General features: G+C 38.6%; 1 protein-coding gene across 1 annotated transcript in view; it reads left to right on the forward strand.

Moving 5' to 3' along the window:
• Positions 1-1638: 1638 nt before the first annotated feature.
• The window catches only part of nlgn2b (neuroligin 2b), a 64439-nt gene continuing 50720 nt past the window's right edge, over positions 1639-15357 (forward strand). The window contains exon 1 of the mRNA XM_038709478.1: positions 1639-2434. The gene's annotated coding sequence lies outside the window, so the exon portion shown is untranslated. The remainder of the gene's footprint in view (positions 2435-15357) is intronic.

Below are 15357 nucleotides of genomic sequence, written 5' to 3' on the forward strand. Positions count from 1 at the left end.
GTGTGGGAAGCAGGCTAAGTGGCCCAGGATTCTTCCTCCCCAGCCACAGCTCCCACTTCCTTGAACATCCCATGGCATTCCCAGGCCAAAGGAGATATTTCATCCCCCCGGGATCATCTCCCAGATGCCCTGAAGTCATCCTGGGAGGTGTCCCGGGGGCAACCTACTCAAATGGCTGAACCACCTCAACTGACTCCATTCGGCACAGATGACTGGACTTAGACTCAGCTCACCCTTCACCACCACATCACTGTGGATGTTAGAGCAATCTATATTACCGTCCCTAATGAACAAGACCCAAAGCTACCTGAACTTCCAACCCAAGAGCGGCAATCTTCTTTAACCATAAAGCTGAGATGCGGTGCTCAGGTCACCAAACCAGACATGCTCCAACCCTCAGCTACACCTTGACTTTCAGTCACAACTGGTAGTGTTGAGGGCTTTACCTTGACACCACCTTGGCACTGACCAAAACCCACCTGAGAACACACGTCTAAGTGACAACCCTTGCCCCCCATATTCCCTTCTCTAAGTCTACCAAACAAAAGTAGGTTTGACGAGCCTGAGCAGTGAGTGTAAAAATTAGAGCACAGTCTCTGGCCTCCACCGTAAAAAAAAAAAAAAAAGATAATACAGGAACCACCTACTTTAAGTTAGCTGAAAGCCCGGAAAAAGGCCCTGCTCTGGCAGAATGTTCTATAATAAGGTTAACACTTTATTAAACAGATATATAAGTTCTGTGAAAAACGATGGCAGATATTTAGTAGTGTTGACTTTGAAAGCAGTTGTGAGAGAGAATTACCAACATAAGAAAATGCTCACTCATTAATTCTTTACAGACATACAATTCAACAAATATGTAGAGTAATGTCTCTAATAATTGACAACATTCCCATTTTTGCATGTTCAGGTGACCTGCTGTGACTACAACATTCTTTGGGCTATGCTAGTAATTAATTGGAATGAATAAATGCTGCTAGAATCAATAATTGTATATTAACAACAGAAACAGTTCCCATCATCTCTACAGAGCATTTTAGCATTTTGCAGCTCATTGTTTTGCTGACATTGCAGGAGAGGGGGGTACACCCTAGACAATATAGCCTAACTAGGTACTGTACATACATTATATGGAAACATTCTCTAAATATATGCTTTATTATAAACATTTTATTATTAGTAGTAGTAGAAGTAGTTGTAGGTTTTAACATTATTATTTTATTATTATTACTTTCTTACTGGGTCTATAAGTAGCCTAGTATTATTATTATTTATTATTATAGTTTAGTGTTGTGAAATGAACCGATGCCTGGCACCAAAAAGCAAAAGAAATCAAAAGAAAATCTGACGTCAGCCTGGTGCAGATCCTCATCAAAAAACAATCAAACCAAATCCCTACCCTGTGTTTCAAATGCTGAATTTTTTATTTTTTTTTTTTTTTTTGTCTTTCACATGACGATTTCAGCAGAACAAGCGTCTACTCATTGAATTATGCGTCGCACCTCCTCGTCATGACAACTAGCTGCGAGACTGAAATATTGCAAGTGGTGTCCTATAAGCGAGAGAGGCGATGAGACCGCACTGAGAGAGAGGGGGGGGGGGGGGGCTGTTGAACTACAAGCCTTGGGATCCTCTTCAGTGCAGGCATCGCGCTTCAAACATAATATCACTGCAATATTTAAAGCATTCATGGTGCTCTTCTGAAACCATGAAGGCTAAACGGAAGACCCCCGCGCTGTTTGTCAGTCTGAGCCTCTACTTTCTATGGAGAGCATCTGATACCAAGTGAAAGCGAGAGAGAGAGAGAGAGAGAGAGAGAGAGAGAGAGAGCACTACGCAAGCGCGCAAAGAAAACATTGGACACCTGATTTTGTGGGGTGTCTTTAGAACGTTATTTCACAGTTTAAGTCAAACAATCCGTGTTTGTGAAGGCCCTCGCGGTTCCAGTGGGGCAGAAACCGTGGATTATTATCAGCATGGACAAATGGGGAAAAGAGGACAGACCACTGCGTTGACTTTTGAAGCAACGCGCAGGGTCTTGCCGCTATAGCGTTACGCATTTATTTTACTGACTGCTTATTTTCCTGTGTGAATTACACCCGCTGCTGCATCTCAACACTATTAAAGTCAAATATCCGTGGATAAGGAACAGAGCAGGGTGTTGTCAGAGAGGGATGAGAGGAGGAGGGGGCAGTATGAGGTGTGCTTTTTTTGGAAAAGCCGGAGAAAGACAGACACCGAGAAGGTGTACTGATGTGCGAAAGCCTGCGACGCGCTGCCCTCCTGAGAAATAATTGCGATCAGGGAAGAAATGGCCTAGTTAAAACACCATCGACCCACCGGCACAGGATAGAAAAGAAGAATCGTGTTTAGATGGACGGGCCGTCATCATCGTCATCATCATAATTCCGGTGCTTGCATCGAGTCTTTTTAGGTAAGCCTTATGTTCACCACCTCCTCCTAAACGTGACTGGAGATTGTCTGTCCATCATGGGTTTTGTGTAGCTATCTGTGCGCGTTGGTGACTTCGCACATTGCGCACGTTATCCATCTTGACGCACTGTCACAATTGCGAGAATGAGACTTCAATGTTAAATCCTCGTGCCACTTTGTTGCTATAGCACATATTTTCTCCCTTTCAGTGGGAGCCTTCCATTGGCCTTGCCTGTTGACAAGCTTTCACATCTTAACACGATCAGTCTACTTTGTGCATTCGGCGTCAGTATTGTCGTTTCAGCCACGCTGCTTAACACGATGATATTCATGTGATTTAATTGGAATCCACTCATCATGCAGACTGTCAATCAGACCGGCTGCTGTTCTCAATTGGGCTTCACTAGTGCCCTGTTTCCCTTAGCTGTGAAGGGATAGATTGTTTTAATAATGCTGTGATTACATGTTTAGACGGCTGCATTAGCGCGTAATTAGCCACACATGCCGCTATGCTGCAATATAACTAATCTCAACCAGAGTGTGTGACAGGCCTTGAACTTAGAAGATGTCCTCTCTCTAATGGACAAACCCACAACAGCTCGGAGACACACACACACACACACACACAGTGTGCACAAACGCCCACACAGACACACAAAGTCTGTGCCCTAGAAGATGCAGATAGGATTGTGAATTAAATGCACACACTCTGATGATCCAGGGAAGGCTCCATTAATATTCAGCGGTGGTTGGGCAGTGCTCAGTTAATGGCAGACAACAGGACCTCTGTTCTGACAGGTCATGGATGAGAAATGGTATGTTTTTATTTTTAGGGAATGAAGGTGTTTTTTCTTACTGATATGGTGCCTCTAGCTATGAAGGAGTGACATTTAAAATCCATCAGAAAGCCAATAAAGTCATTTTGTAGACCTCCGCAGAATTTTGTATTACTCTTGTTCATGTACTGTTGGAATAGCTGTGATTGCTTTCTTAGGCCGGCATCATGTCAACCTGGTTACTGGCATTTGGAGACTTACTCAGATGCAACAGAACATGGCTGAAGACTTGGAAGACTTGCATGGGATACATATACATATATATTAATCAAAATGTTGCATACAAGCTAAATGTACATGCTATATAGAGCAAAGACTGGACACCACATTTTGGCAGATATGTACTAAAATGTACTCCAAATGTAAATGTCTCTTGGGGACATTTAAAACCTTTGTTCCTTACAAGCTAATACTTTGATTATTTATTTCTGAAATTGATCCATTTTGTCTGTGTACTCACTAGCAAGGTCCCACAAGATTTAGTGTCAAATAACATTACAGGATGATGCTTTGCCATGCAGTGATATCATACACTCACTGTAATCAACCAAACAACAGTTAATACATGTACTTTAACCTTTAAAACCATCAACTGACTACATTTTTTTGTTTAATTTCCAAGAAAAGATACTGTGACCGCACACCATCCCCAGATTATTGTATCCAATAAAGGACCAGTAATGCTAATATTGTAGCATGGCACAATGTCATTTGGTTTCCTGAGAGAAAATAGATCAATGCAATAAAAAAGAAAGAATGGCGGTTTAATGGATTGGATGACAACATGAAGAGAAGAACAAAATGTGTTCAGTCTTTATGTTTAATGTAAGTTTGGGGGATTTGTGAGTGAGCCAGGTGAAGTGTCAGAAGTTATTGAGCAGCATTGTCAAATATCAGTACTATTTCCATCACATAGGCCCAGCATCAGATCATTCTGCCTTTTTGCACTGTCCATTTAGGGTATTATAATTTTGGTTCTTGGTTAATTTAATTTTTGATTAAAGCTTTATTTTGAATTGATAACCTTATTATAGCTCTAAGCAAGTAAAACAAATGAAACACTTGAATTTGTCATTAAGACTCTGATAAGTGATGTCAGTTTTCATCTGCATCATTTCTTGTTGTTGCTAACTGATACACAAAGGCTTAGTGCATGGCCGCAGATTGACGTGCACACAGTATGCTTTCAAATAACACATAGCTAATATGTTGAACATGAGTTTGAGCCTTTCATCAGCTCTCTGACGCTGCAGTGCCGTGTGGATGAATCCAATGTTTCCATTTTTAAAACAAAATTTGCAGTTCCACTGAGTCAAGAAGCCTGGCTGTGAGACAGAATGAGCTAATACTGTATAAAAACGTGCTGTATGTGCCATTTGTTTCTTAATTTTACTGTGGCCATCTGAGTAGAGACAAAAGTGTGATTAAGTTTAAGTTTAAATTTAAGTAATATAATCAGCAAAAAGAAAGATTGCATGGAAAATATAGCAAAAAAACTATGACTTTAATTCCAAGTATGCCTACATGTTTTATTAATGCATCTTTACTTCTCCCATGGTTTCCCTTAGGATTTTTTTCGGGGGGGTGGGTGGGCGTGTAACAGATACAGGGTATTGTCGTAGATGTGACGCACAGTGGGCGGTTGTTTGTATCGTGCATTTCTACAGTGAGCTGCAATGTAACGAGTGCACATAAATTTGGTAAAAATATATAAACAACATTTATTTACAGATCCCACAACAACTATTTACAGTGAATTGCCTGTGTGTAACAACTCTGTCTCACTCGTTTGTTTTTGTTTTGTTTTGTTGGAATATATAACCTAATCATAGGCCTATATATTTTTGTTATTCTTTCGGGGGGCAGGGGGCATTTTCTAACCCTATCCCAAAACAATGGTTGGGGAACATTGAATTTCCATAAACTAGCTCCATAGTCTGTTTGGTCACTGTTTTTTGTTGCTGTCCATTTTAAATGTATGCTGTTGTAAAACAAGCTGTTTCCAAGTATAAGTAGAAAAACTCCCCATACAAAAAGCAATTTAAGCTCAACAGTAGAGCCCCGACCGATATGGGATTTTAAGACCGATACTAATTATGATATTTAAGGATTTTAAAATCCGATATTCCAATGTACTGGCTGATATTCTTTTTTCTCCTTCTTTTTAAAAACACATAACATAAACAAACATTATCTGTAACTTTTGTTACGCATAGTTGTGAGAGCTCACCAACATAACATGACATAAAGCAGTTCAAAAATAAACTGAAATTTGAACAAAAGCACAGCTGTGTTTGGTGGTGTTGCCAACAAGGGAGTTGCATATTGCCCTCTGGTGGACAAACTTTTTTAATTGTCTTTTATCAGCTGTTATAAACACTGATACTTATTTATCTGCAATTAGCTCATATCAGCGGTCGGGCTATATTGTACAGTATCACTATGTTGCCATCACATCAAGAGGCCACATTGGGAAAAGTGTTAATAAACGAGTGGTCTCCTCGCTATGATGCATTCACACTTCGAAAAGTGCAAAATATTACATGTTCTCACATAAAATATGTATTTAAATTCAATAATACACTTGAAGTGCCATTACCATATAATTTAAATGTAACAGCAGATCCAGGCTGTTTGGAGACATTTTCTGTTCTTGACCAAACATCATCTTTGCAGATATCACTGGTAAAGTCATTCTAGTATTTTAAGCCAGCGCATGTTAGAATAACTGTAATCCAATCTCAGTGGCTACTTTATGGCTATGTAAGTAATTTAATTATTTAAATGTATTGTTGTTTGCAATTTGAATAATAGTAAAACTGTATCAAATTGTCGTCATGCCTCCTTTCCAGCACCTTCCATGACTTATGTTTTTGTTTGGGCTTGCTTCTGGGATTCCCCTGTCATTCCTGTTTTCATGTCACAACAATATGAATTGTGGGTCAGTTCCTAAAGGAGAGTCGGCAGGATTGTGCACTTACAAAAAGTGTGTTTCAAGGGCTCAAAAAGTCCTCTAGAGAGCCCTTGTGCGCTCACCTTTTTTTTGTGTGTGACTTTTCTGAGCTTTCAGAGATGTTTCAAGAACATTCTTTAAAATCTGAGAGGCTGGACATTGGGATTTGATGTAGCCTGTAGTAGGCTACATCAAGTAGCCTGCACCAGCAACAAGTCCCATTGACTTTATGTCCAGAAAGCTGCCCATTTATACCACAAAAACACATACAACACCACATTTGACTTTTTAGATTTTTCAGCACTGCCCTGTTTTTTGAGTGTGTACAATTATCATGAAGCAAGAAAAGCTAGGCTGAAGCCCCAAACAGCACAAGCATACTCATTGCCTTATATGTGAGCAGCTTGGAGGCATGGCATCTATTGCTATCCATACATGCGTTCGCCATCTGACCAGCCTAGTTTCTAACTTAGCTACAACATCTTTACATAAAACATTTACTGTGTTCTGGGTTAACGGTGTAGCTGCTGAAATGGAGGCTCAGAGATTTAAATTTCTGCGTGAAGATGTTATGTCAGAGAAAAGGGAGGTTAAAATGACCCAACTCTCAGTCACATCACGACCAAGGAGGAGAAAAGCAGGAGAATAGCTTGACCTGACCCATTATCCGTGAGCAAAGTAAAGCTGGAGAAACGCCTGTACAAATGCCATGGTAACCATCTTGTGTAACCTCCTTTGAACAATATCACATAACAGTCAACCATGAGATAAGCCAGGATAAGTGTGGTACTGTCTTGAAAAGTCTGGGAAGAATATCACACCAAACCCCATTAAAATACCTGGTAATTTAATGTGCCTTTTATTAGCAGCAGAGGCACAAGCCCATTAAAAAGGGACACGTCACCTTTCCTGAATCACAGAGTTCCACCCTTCAGTTCATCAGACATGATCCATTAAGCAGCTGTAACATTTCATTCTCGGATATGTTTTTGGACACAAGCCAGAGCTGCCATTCAGATATGGCATGTGTTTATTTCAAGCAGTGTTAGTGGATCATTGTACTACTCTGATCATAATTCACCGTGCCTATGACAAAGCACACGCATTAGGCAGCTGGTGCTCTTTAGAAAGGTGTGGGCAGTGTTGACATGGATTGGGCAGATATGCAGTTTTGAAATGTAGCCTACATGATGCGTTGGGGAAGGCGGCCCATTTATTATTAGTTAAATGTCATAGTTTCTACATTTTCAGATGGGAACATGATAGCCGGTTCATTTTGCAGTATGAAGTTAGCTAATGCTGGTTTTATTGGCTTGGGATACAGTGAGGAACTTTAATGTCTGAACAAATATGAAATATGGTGCTAAAGGAAATGTTAATAACCCTGCCCCCACCTACTCTCTACTTCTAGTGCAGAAGTGCACTGTGGCTCAGTGGAAAACACACCAGTGTATGTCCTTATTGTCTGGTGCTTGGCAGTGCATTCATTGCCTTTTGGAAACCAAGTGTAGCCAATATAAAGTTGACGTAAAAGGGACAAAACATTCGTGAAGACTGGCATACACTGACCAAAAACAAAAAGAAACAGTGCGTGTAGTGTAGTTACTGGCTCTTTGAGATGTCTGAATAATTATAAAGATAAACCAAAGAGGTAACAGTAAGACGTTAGACAATGTTATCCACAGACATTTTAAGACATAGCTATGATCTGAGGTAAACACTGACAAGCACTGAAATGAGTAATACTCTGAATAATACTGGGGCCTGAAAAGGCTTTTCAAATCATACCTGACATTGAAAATGGTGTGCATTTTGTCTTCAATGAACATTTTTTAAAAGCTTGTTTCATGCCAACGGTGCAAAGACAAGCCGCAGAATAAGACATTCATACTTGTGATGACAGAAGTACACCCAGTTGTCCAAAGTAGAGAAATCCAGAAGTCCTCCTCAGAACCACCATCAGCTTCTCAATTTTTAGTGGAACCAGTGGGCACCGGTAGGTGATCCTAAGGTTTGTATTTGCCATAAACGTGGTAAGCAGGCAATAAAAAAATCCTCTTCATTGTGAGGACCTGGGTTGGTTGTGGAAAATCAGACACAAACCATCAACAGCAAGGTTTGACACATCACTGCAAATGGCAACACCAGAAACCTTGAATGTGAAATATGTGAAATATGAAAATTAAACCCTTTTTTTGTCGATTGATTTAATTAAAATGTTTGGTGTTCCAAACACAACTGTGTACTCTACTTGACCTTTAATTAACTAAACGTTGAGGTAACTGCTCTGTTGAAGCCCTGTGCTAAAAAACCAGGCATCCAACTAGCTCATATCATTTTTCAGCAACAGACATTTTATACATAGTGTCTACTGTTTGGGGTACTGCAGTGTGTTACATTACATCAGCTGGTTTAATCCTGTGATTTATGATGATCTGGGTGCAGTTATTGTCACACTGTGGATTATGAAATGCTGATTTGGCCCTTACAGTATTTGTTGACCATTTTTTTTGGTGTATGAAGGATTGTTAGTGCATTGTTTCAGTGTTGTTTAAGTCAGAAAGTCAGTGGTAGATATTACCCTTAATCTTAGTTTGTTATGTCAAAAGTTCTGATGAGTCAAGGTCTCTGGAGTGTTCATCTAAATTTAACATTATTGTCCGCCCTTGTTAACTCGAAAACGCCTGTGTCTGTTCACTGGGCTTTCTTCCTCACGACTCCCACTCCCAAACAGCTACACAATGTGGAAATATTAGGGTGACAACATTTTCAACAGGCAGTAAACCTTAATTTGTATGAGCAGTGCGAAAGGTTGGCCTGAAAGTTTCACAGCCAGTTGCAGAATCAGTAGCCTGGTGCAAGTGGATGAAAAAAGTAATCTTAAAAATAAAAACATGAAAAAAATAAAGAAATGTTTCTCTTAATTTGAAGTATTTCCTATGGCCTATTTAACAAAATCCATGTCCTTTTGCATAAGTCATTATAAATATGCATGAAATGTGTTATAGGTTATTATATTAGCAAGGCATGATATTTGTGCCATAATACAGTGAGGCTGCATGAAGCATTTCATATCAGAAAACAAGACAGAATAAAGCAGGGTACTTAAATTTAATTTTAAAAAATGACACAGATGATTCCAGTAAATTCTCACTTCTCTTTTTTCATTTTTGAAAAGAAAATCTGGTTTATGTCTTAATTATAGCAAAGTAAATCATTAAAACATGAATTTCTGCAGTGAAAAAGGCTCTGCTTACACTCGCATAAAGAAACATTTGGAATTCCAGATACTTTAAATAACATCCATAATCACCATGGGTAATTTATTTGCATGGTAAATGTAATGTAAATGTAGCCAGCCAGTCAACTGGGGGGGAGTTACCAACAGTGTATGAGGTTACAGTGACAGGACTGATTCCTTAAACCATGGGCACCTTTTCCCTCTTTGGTTGCATGCATGCTAAAGGCCCATTCACCCCAGAAAGTTGTGCATTCTAGATGCTTGGTGATGTATTGCACCGTACACCATTTCATTCAATAAAGAGTTAGTGAAGGGGGCAAAATGCCCTCTAAGCTTGCAAGCTTGCTAACTGTCAGTTATTGTCAGTTAGCAATATAGGGCTCGAAAAGCTCTCCAAGCTAGAGAGCTTGCTTTCTTACTGTTAGTAAGCAAGCTATCTTGGTTGCTAATGGGAAAATACACACACAGTTTATTCAATAAAATGACTTGCTCCATTGACTTCTCATCACTGTCTACAAACCATTCCTCTTGGAGCAGTTATACAGCAACAGAGGGGGTGAAATAAAAGTTGAGCAACACAAGGTGCGATAGCTTCTATCATTTTGGTCTTTCTTGCTCTCAGTTCAGCACTGTCTTAATGGCTTGCTATTATTTGTGCCAATTCCATTTCAATATCTTTTTAAATTTTAAATGCTGGTGTCACCAGGCCATAAGAGTGTTTTTGTCTCAGAAATTATGGCTGTTGATAGCTTTAATACAACTTGAAATCTTTATTGGATTTTGTTGTGCCTACTATATATGTAAAAATTAAAGAAAGAAAAATGAATGGCCATTGTAAATAAAGCTTCATAGTGTCCTCGTGGTCAAATCACTTGAACTTGCTGTTACATCAAGGTCAGTTTTAGTGAAGTCTTTTATATCACACACCTGATTTCTCACAATCAAGGAGTTACATGGTGGACTACTGAGGCCACTACACTGTACAGTGCTCTTGACAAATGTCAGACAGTTCAGTCAGACACTTGCATCAAAGAATTCAGGACGATTCATTGAAAATAAATGCCCAGTTGCACTTGGTGGAAAAAATGCTCTGCATTTGAAGGCACTTCAAGCTGCGATGGAGAGCCTGTGTGGTGTGCAACCCGTAACAGAAGCAGTGACATGAATAATCACAGGAGCTTGTCAGATTATCAAGACCACCTAATTACCTCATTTTAATCTGATAAGTGATTGCAAGAATCAGCTGATACTGATCAGCTGATGACACACAGAAACCCAGTGCCCTACCTGAACCAACATGACTCTCAATTTGGCAACGTAAGAGGAGTCATGTTTAAAAAGCCATGAACACAAAGGCGTAGCAATTAACATTCTGGCAATTTATTAACAACCCATCCTTTAGTATTGTATTTTGGATTATATATAACATATAATATTAATATAAAATACACATTTATATTCAGTTGTCAGGCTGCATGTCTAATTTTACTTTGAGGTTTTACTGTCTTGTATAAACAATTGGTGTTAATAAAATACTGCTGTCTACTTTTTCTTGAAATATTTTACACATACACATTATATTTGTACTGTCAAATAGAACAATTAAAGATTATTTAATTAAATAACAGAGGAAAGACAATACAATACAATGTAAACACTGTATAGGATAAAGCATACATATAATCACATTTTAGCAAGCTACAAAGTCTACTACTACTTGCACTGAAATCCAAATTACATCCCCCATCTTTTATTCAGCTGACCTCAGTGCAGTACCTTTGGCGTACAGGGAAGCTCTCAGCACATTTGGGCATACAAATCATTTCAGCAGAATACATCACACATACAGCAAGTCTCAGTGCTCTACTTAAGCTAACTTACACATCATCAATGCGGCCAGACCATCTGTCAAGGTACACTTTCCTCTGAACGTGACCGTCCTCTTAAGGCAACATTTAAATTTCAGTGCCCGTTTTGTGTTGGGGCAGCTCGAATAGCATGGCAAAGTAATCTTTATGTATTTACTCAAATGAATGATGATCCTGAGTCAAGTGTGAGACAATAAAGCAGGCTTATGTTCCAGGACGTGTTGCTGAACTCTTCTGTCTAGAAAAAGAAGCCAGTCTGCTCTCCCCTCCCAGAACAGATGAGCAGTGTGTAACTTTAGGACCAGCTGCATGACTGATTATCATGACTGTCTGCGATCAAATATATTGTGCCCTGTTATCTCCCACACATATAGTATATGAATAATTTAGGTTCCCATGTGTGATTGACCCTGTAATTTAATATCAAGTTCAGGATCAATAAGTTGTCCTCCATGCTGTGCATCTAGATTCCCAAATAATGACTATTCCTTCCTTATCCAGTCCCCACCTATATGAGGTTAAAAGGGGCTTCATTTCACACTATTAATATTGATCTGCTCTGTGTATCCATTGATAGTGTTAGTGTAATAACACATGATCTACAGTATATGTTGCATCTCAACCAGTATTGCCAATTCCTCTGCCTGTTTTGCCCTCATTACTTGCATATGTGCAGAAATAATAGACATAAACCTGTTTGATAATTCCAAAAGATGATAAGGAAAGGACTTTGCAAATAAGGATGCACCAATGAGAATTTTCTTATTTCCTGATGCTGATTTCGCAACCCTACGACAGGAATTGCAATATTGCACAATTCTACAAAACCCTTGATTACCTTCAATTTATTTTTTTTAGTCTGTTTCATCCAAAGCCAGCATTTAAAAAAATTCTCATTTCTACAATATCAGCACATGGCAGCTACTCTATGCTATGTTGGCCCTTTTCTATTATGCACACGCGCTGTGTGGTGGTTACGAGAAGGTGGTATGCAGCCTGTCACCTTCAGCTCTTCATCCGACAACTCATTGGCTGTTCCTGACTGCTCCCCTACTCCCTGCAGTATTTAAAACTGATTTTGTGATTGCTTTCAGCATTGACCATGGAGACAAATACATTGCATTTCCTGTGGCTTTTTTCACAATAAAAGCCTCACCAGTGGAACACTGTTGACTTGAAGTATGTGGCAGTAGCATATTCTGTTTTTAGCAGTAAATGAATACAGTTCTCATACAGTGAAAAAGAGTAGTGAGGCTGTTATCAATGAATTAAAACTGCACGATAACATGCTGCATCGTTTCCTGTGAATTTCTTGTGACTTGGTAGGCAGTCTGAATCAAGCGTAACTGAATGGTGGACTCCGCCACTAATAAAAAGTACTCTATAGAGAGATAATTACTGAATGTAAATATATTACAGAAAATGTCGATCCTAAACAGTATGAATGATTTCATGAAACTCTTAAGGATTATAGCTTTAAGGTTTTGTGAAAAAATGTAGTTGAGAATTAACATTTGCCTTTTTATTAACTCAAGATACAGATAGGGTTAGACAATTAAAAGTCGTGGATTGGAGCTGCGATTAATAAAAAAGGCAAATGTTATTTTGCTAATCAGGTCAGCGTAACCCTAAACCATAATCCTTTAAGAACTGTGTTTTAAATATGTCAATTTCCCTTGGTTTTTCTAAAGTGCATCAAAATGTCAGGGATTGCTTTTGTGTGAGCTGATGATTATGGTGTTCAGACTACAATGCAACAAGGCCACTTTCCCTTTTTTGAACAAACAACAGTAAGATAAAGAGAAAACAACTAAACAAAAAAGTCAATTTGTTATTCTTGGGATCCCATGTCGATATTGCAGGAGTAACTGCATTTACACATATAGACCTCCTCTGGTTTATTTTCCGAGCTAAAGAGTGGTGTGTTGCCAAAGAGGAAAAACACTATGCAGGTTATCCCAGCCTTTCTGAAAACATTTTAATTATTAATTTGTTTGGATACTCAGAACACAGCTGGACTACAGTACATTGCCACAACAGTTAGAGGAAGAAAGATAAGCGTTAAATCACAAAAAGAGACATAGTAACATGTTGGTGTAATCGTATCAAAAATAACTTTGAGCATCTGCAGTCCAAAGGCTAAAATTAATCACATTCAACCTTCCACTTCCCCTCACAATTCTTTCAACCCAGTGAAGCTCAGTCATTGTACCTCCTAACTCTGTCATGCATGATATCTTTTATATTGGACAATTAAACATCTAACTTAATAAAAACGGCAGTGATACAGACTTCACATGGAGGGATTTCATAGTGTGATCTATCTTGTGATTTACAAAATCGCTGAGCGATACTATATCACTATTATTGACCAAATATGTCAATAATATGGTGATACTTGGGGGCACTATATAAGTGTTAAAGTATAAGTAGACTTTTATTTTTAGCACTTTCACCATAAAATACCTAAAAAAAAAATCTGAATCTGTCTACACATGGAATATGTTTACGGATCAGTGGAAAACCTAACATGCAAAATCCTTCCAGATCTACAATGGAACCAACACAGAAATGAATGTAATGTGATTTTATTCATATTTTTGCAGATTGTCTTCTTGAATAACATTATATTTGGATAAAGGCTTATATAAACCCAGCTTTTATTCAGAATTCATATGCAGTAGTATTTAAAACATGCTGCCCCCCTCAAGTTGTTCATCTGGAGTTCTGTTCCACACAACATAGCAAGGACTCATCATTATTCAATATAGTTTTGATAAGCATTGCTGTACAGCACAAACCAGACTTGCATTGTGAAAGGCTTTATTTATAATGGTTTGAATGGGGTAATGACTATAGGAGCCAAGGTGATGGTTTTTTAATGGCAAAAGGGTTGTTTGGTGGATGATATTTATAATTTATTCCTTGTAATGAATGTTAGTATTTTTTATTAATGGTGTAATGGATGCCAGCGACAGTTTATTGCACTGAACGCCAATTTGATCATTTTACATATGCAGTTACTATGTTGTGAAATACCACATCTAGATTAATAAAAGATTCCTATTAGGAATGTACATTTGAAGCACTTTCCTGAAGCATGTATTGGACGTGTAAACAATCAATAGTCGATTAACCATTACAATATCATGCAGCACCAAGTGTACGTTTTTCTATAACAGTGTTTGTAAACTGCTAGTAAAAATAAGTATTTGATCAATTAATTAAATATACATGATTAAAATTACAATAACAAAATAATGCTGCATAACTTCCAGGCTTACTTGGAGAACATAAATTGGATTGCTACCTAGATCTACCACTTAAAACGTATTTTCCTGTATCAACAAACAAAGCTGTAGCTTCTACAGAGTAAACAGGAAGTAGGTTAAACCAATCTCTCCATAACTGATATATTTAAGAAATAAACCATACCTTAGCTACATGATCGAGCACAAAAATAGGAATCTTAAAATTGCACTTTCACTAGACAGGATTTACACCCAGAAAAGTGGGATGTTTTTTTAGAAAGTTCCTGACTTGCTTTGATGTTTTTGGGAAGTTCTGTTTGTCTCCATCGTTAGCTCTGTGGCTACAGTGGTGCTCTCCTCTGACTCACAGCGTCAAACAGACGAGGAGTGATTCAGCTCTGTTGAAGCTGCTAGTTTGGTAACTGGACAGTGTCATCAACACAACTGGTTATTCCATCAGGGGAGTTACCCAGCTCTCAGGACTGCCATAGTGATCATCTATGAAGGGCAGAGGAAGAGGGGCGCTTCTTTTTTCTAAGTTTGGTGCTTTTACATGCTGACAACTCCATCTCATTAATATTAACTATTAACAGGCCAGACCTTGTGACACGACCAGGTACTACACCAAGAACCTTGTTTACACCACATGTCCCTGGGCTTCTGCGTTGTTGGTCAAGATACTTTTAATCAATTAAATTATTAGACCAACCAAATCTCCCAGTTAAAATTAGAAATTCTAATGGCGTAGCCGCACATTTTTCACATCTCAGATCAT

This window comes from Micropterus salmoides, unplaced genomic scaffold (genome assembly GCF_014851395.1).
Source record: "Micropterus salmoides isolate LMB-PRFRI ecotype aquatic unplaced genomic scaffold, ASM1485139v1 Ms_hic_scaffold_9, whole genome shotgun sequence".
In the NCBI taxonomy this organism is placed as follows: Eukaryota; Metazoa; Chordata; class Actinopteri; order Centrarchiformes; family Centrarchidae; genus Micropterus; species Micropterus salmoides.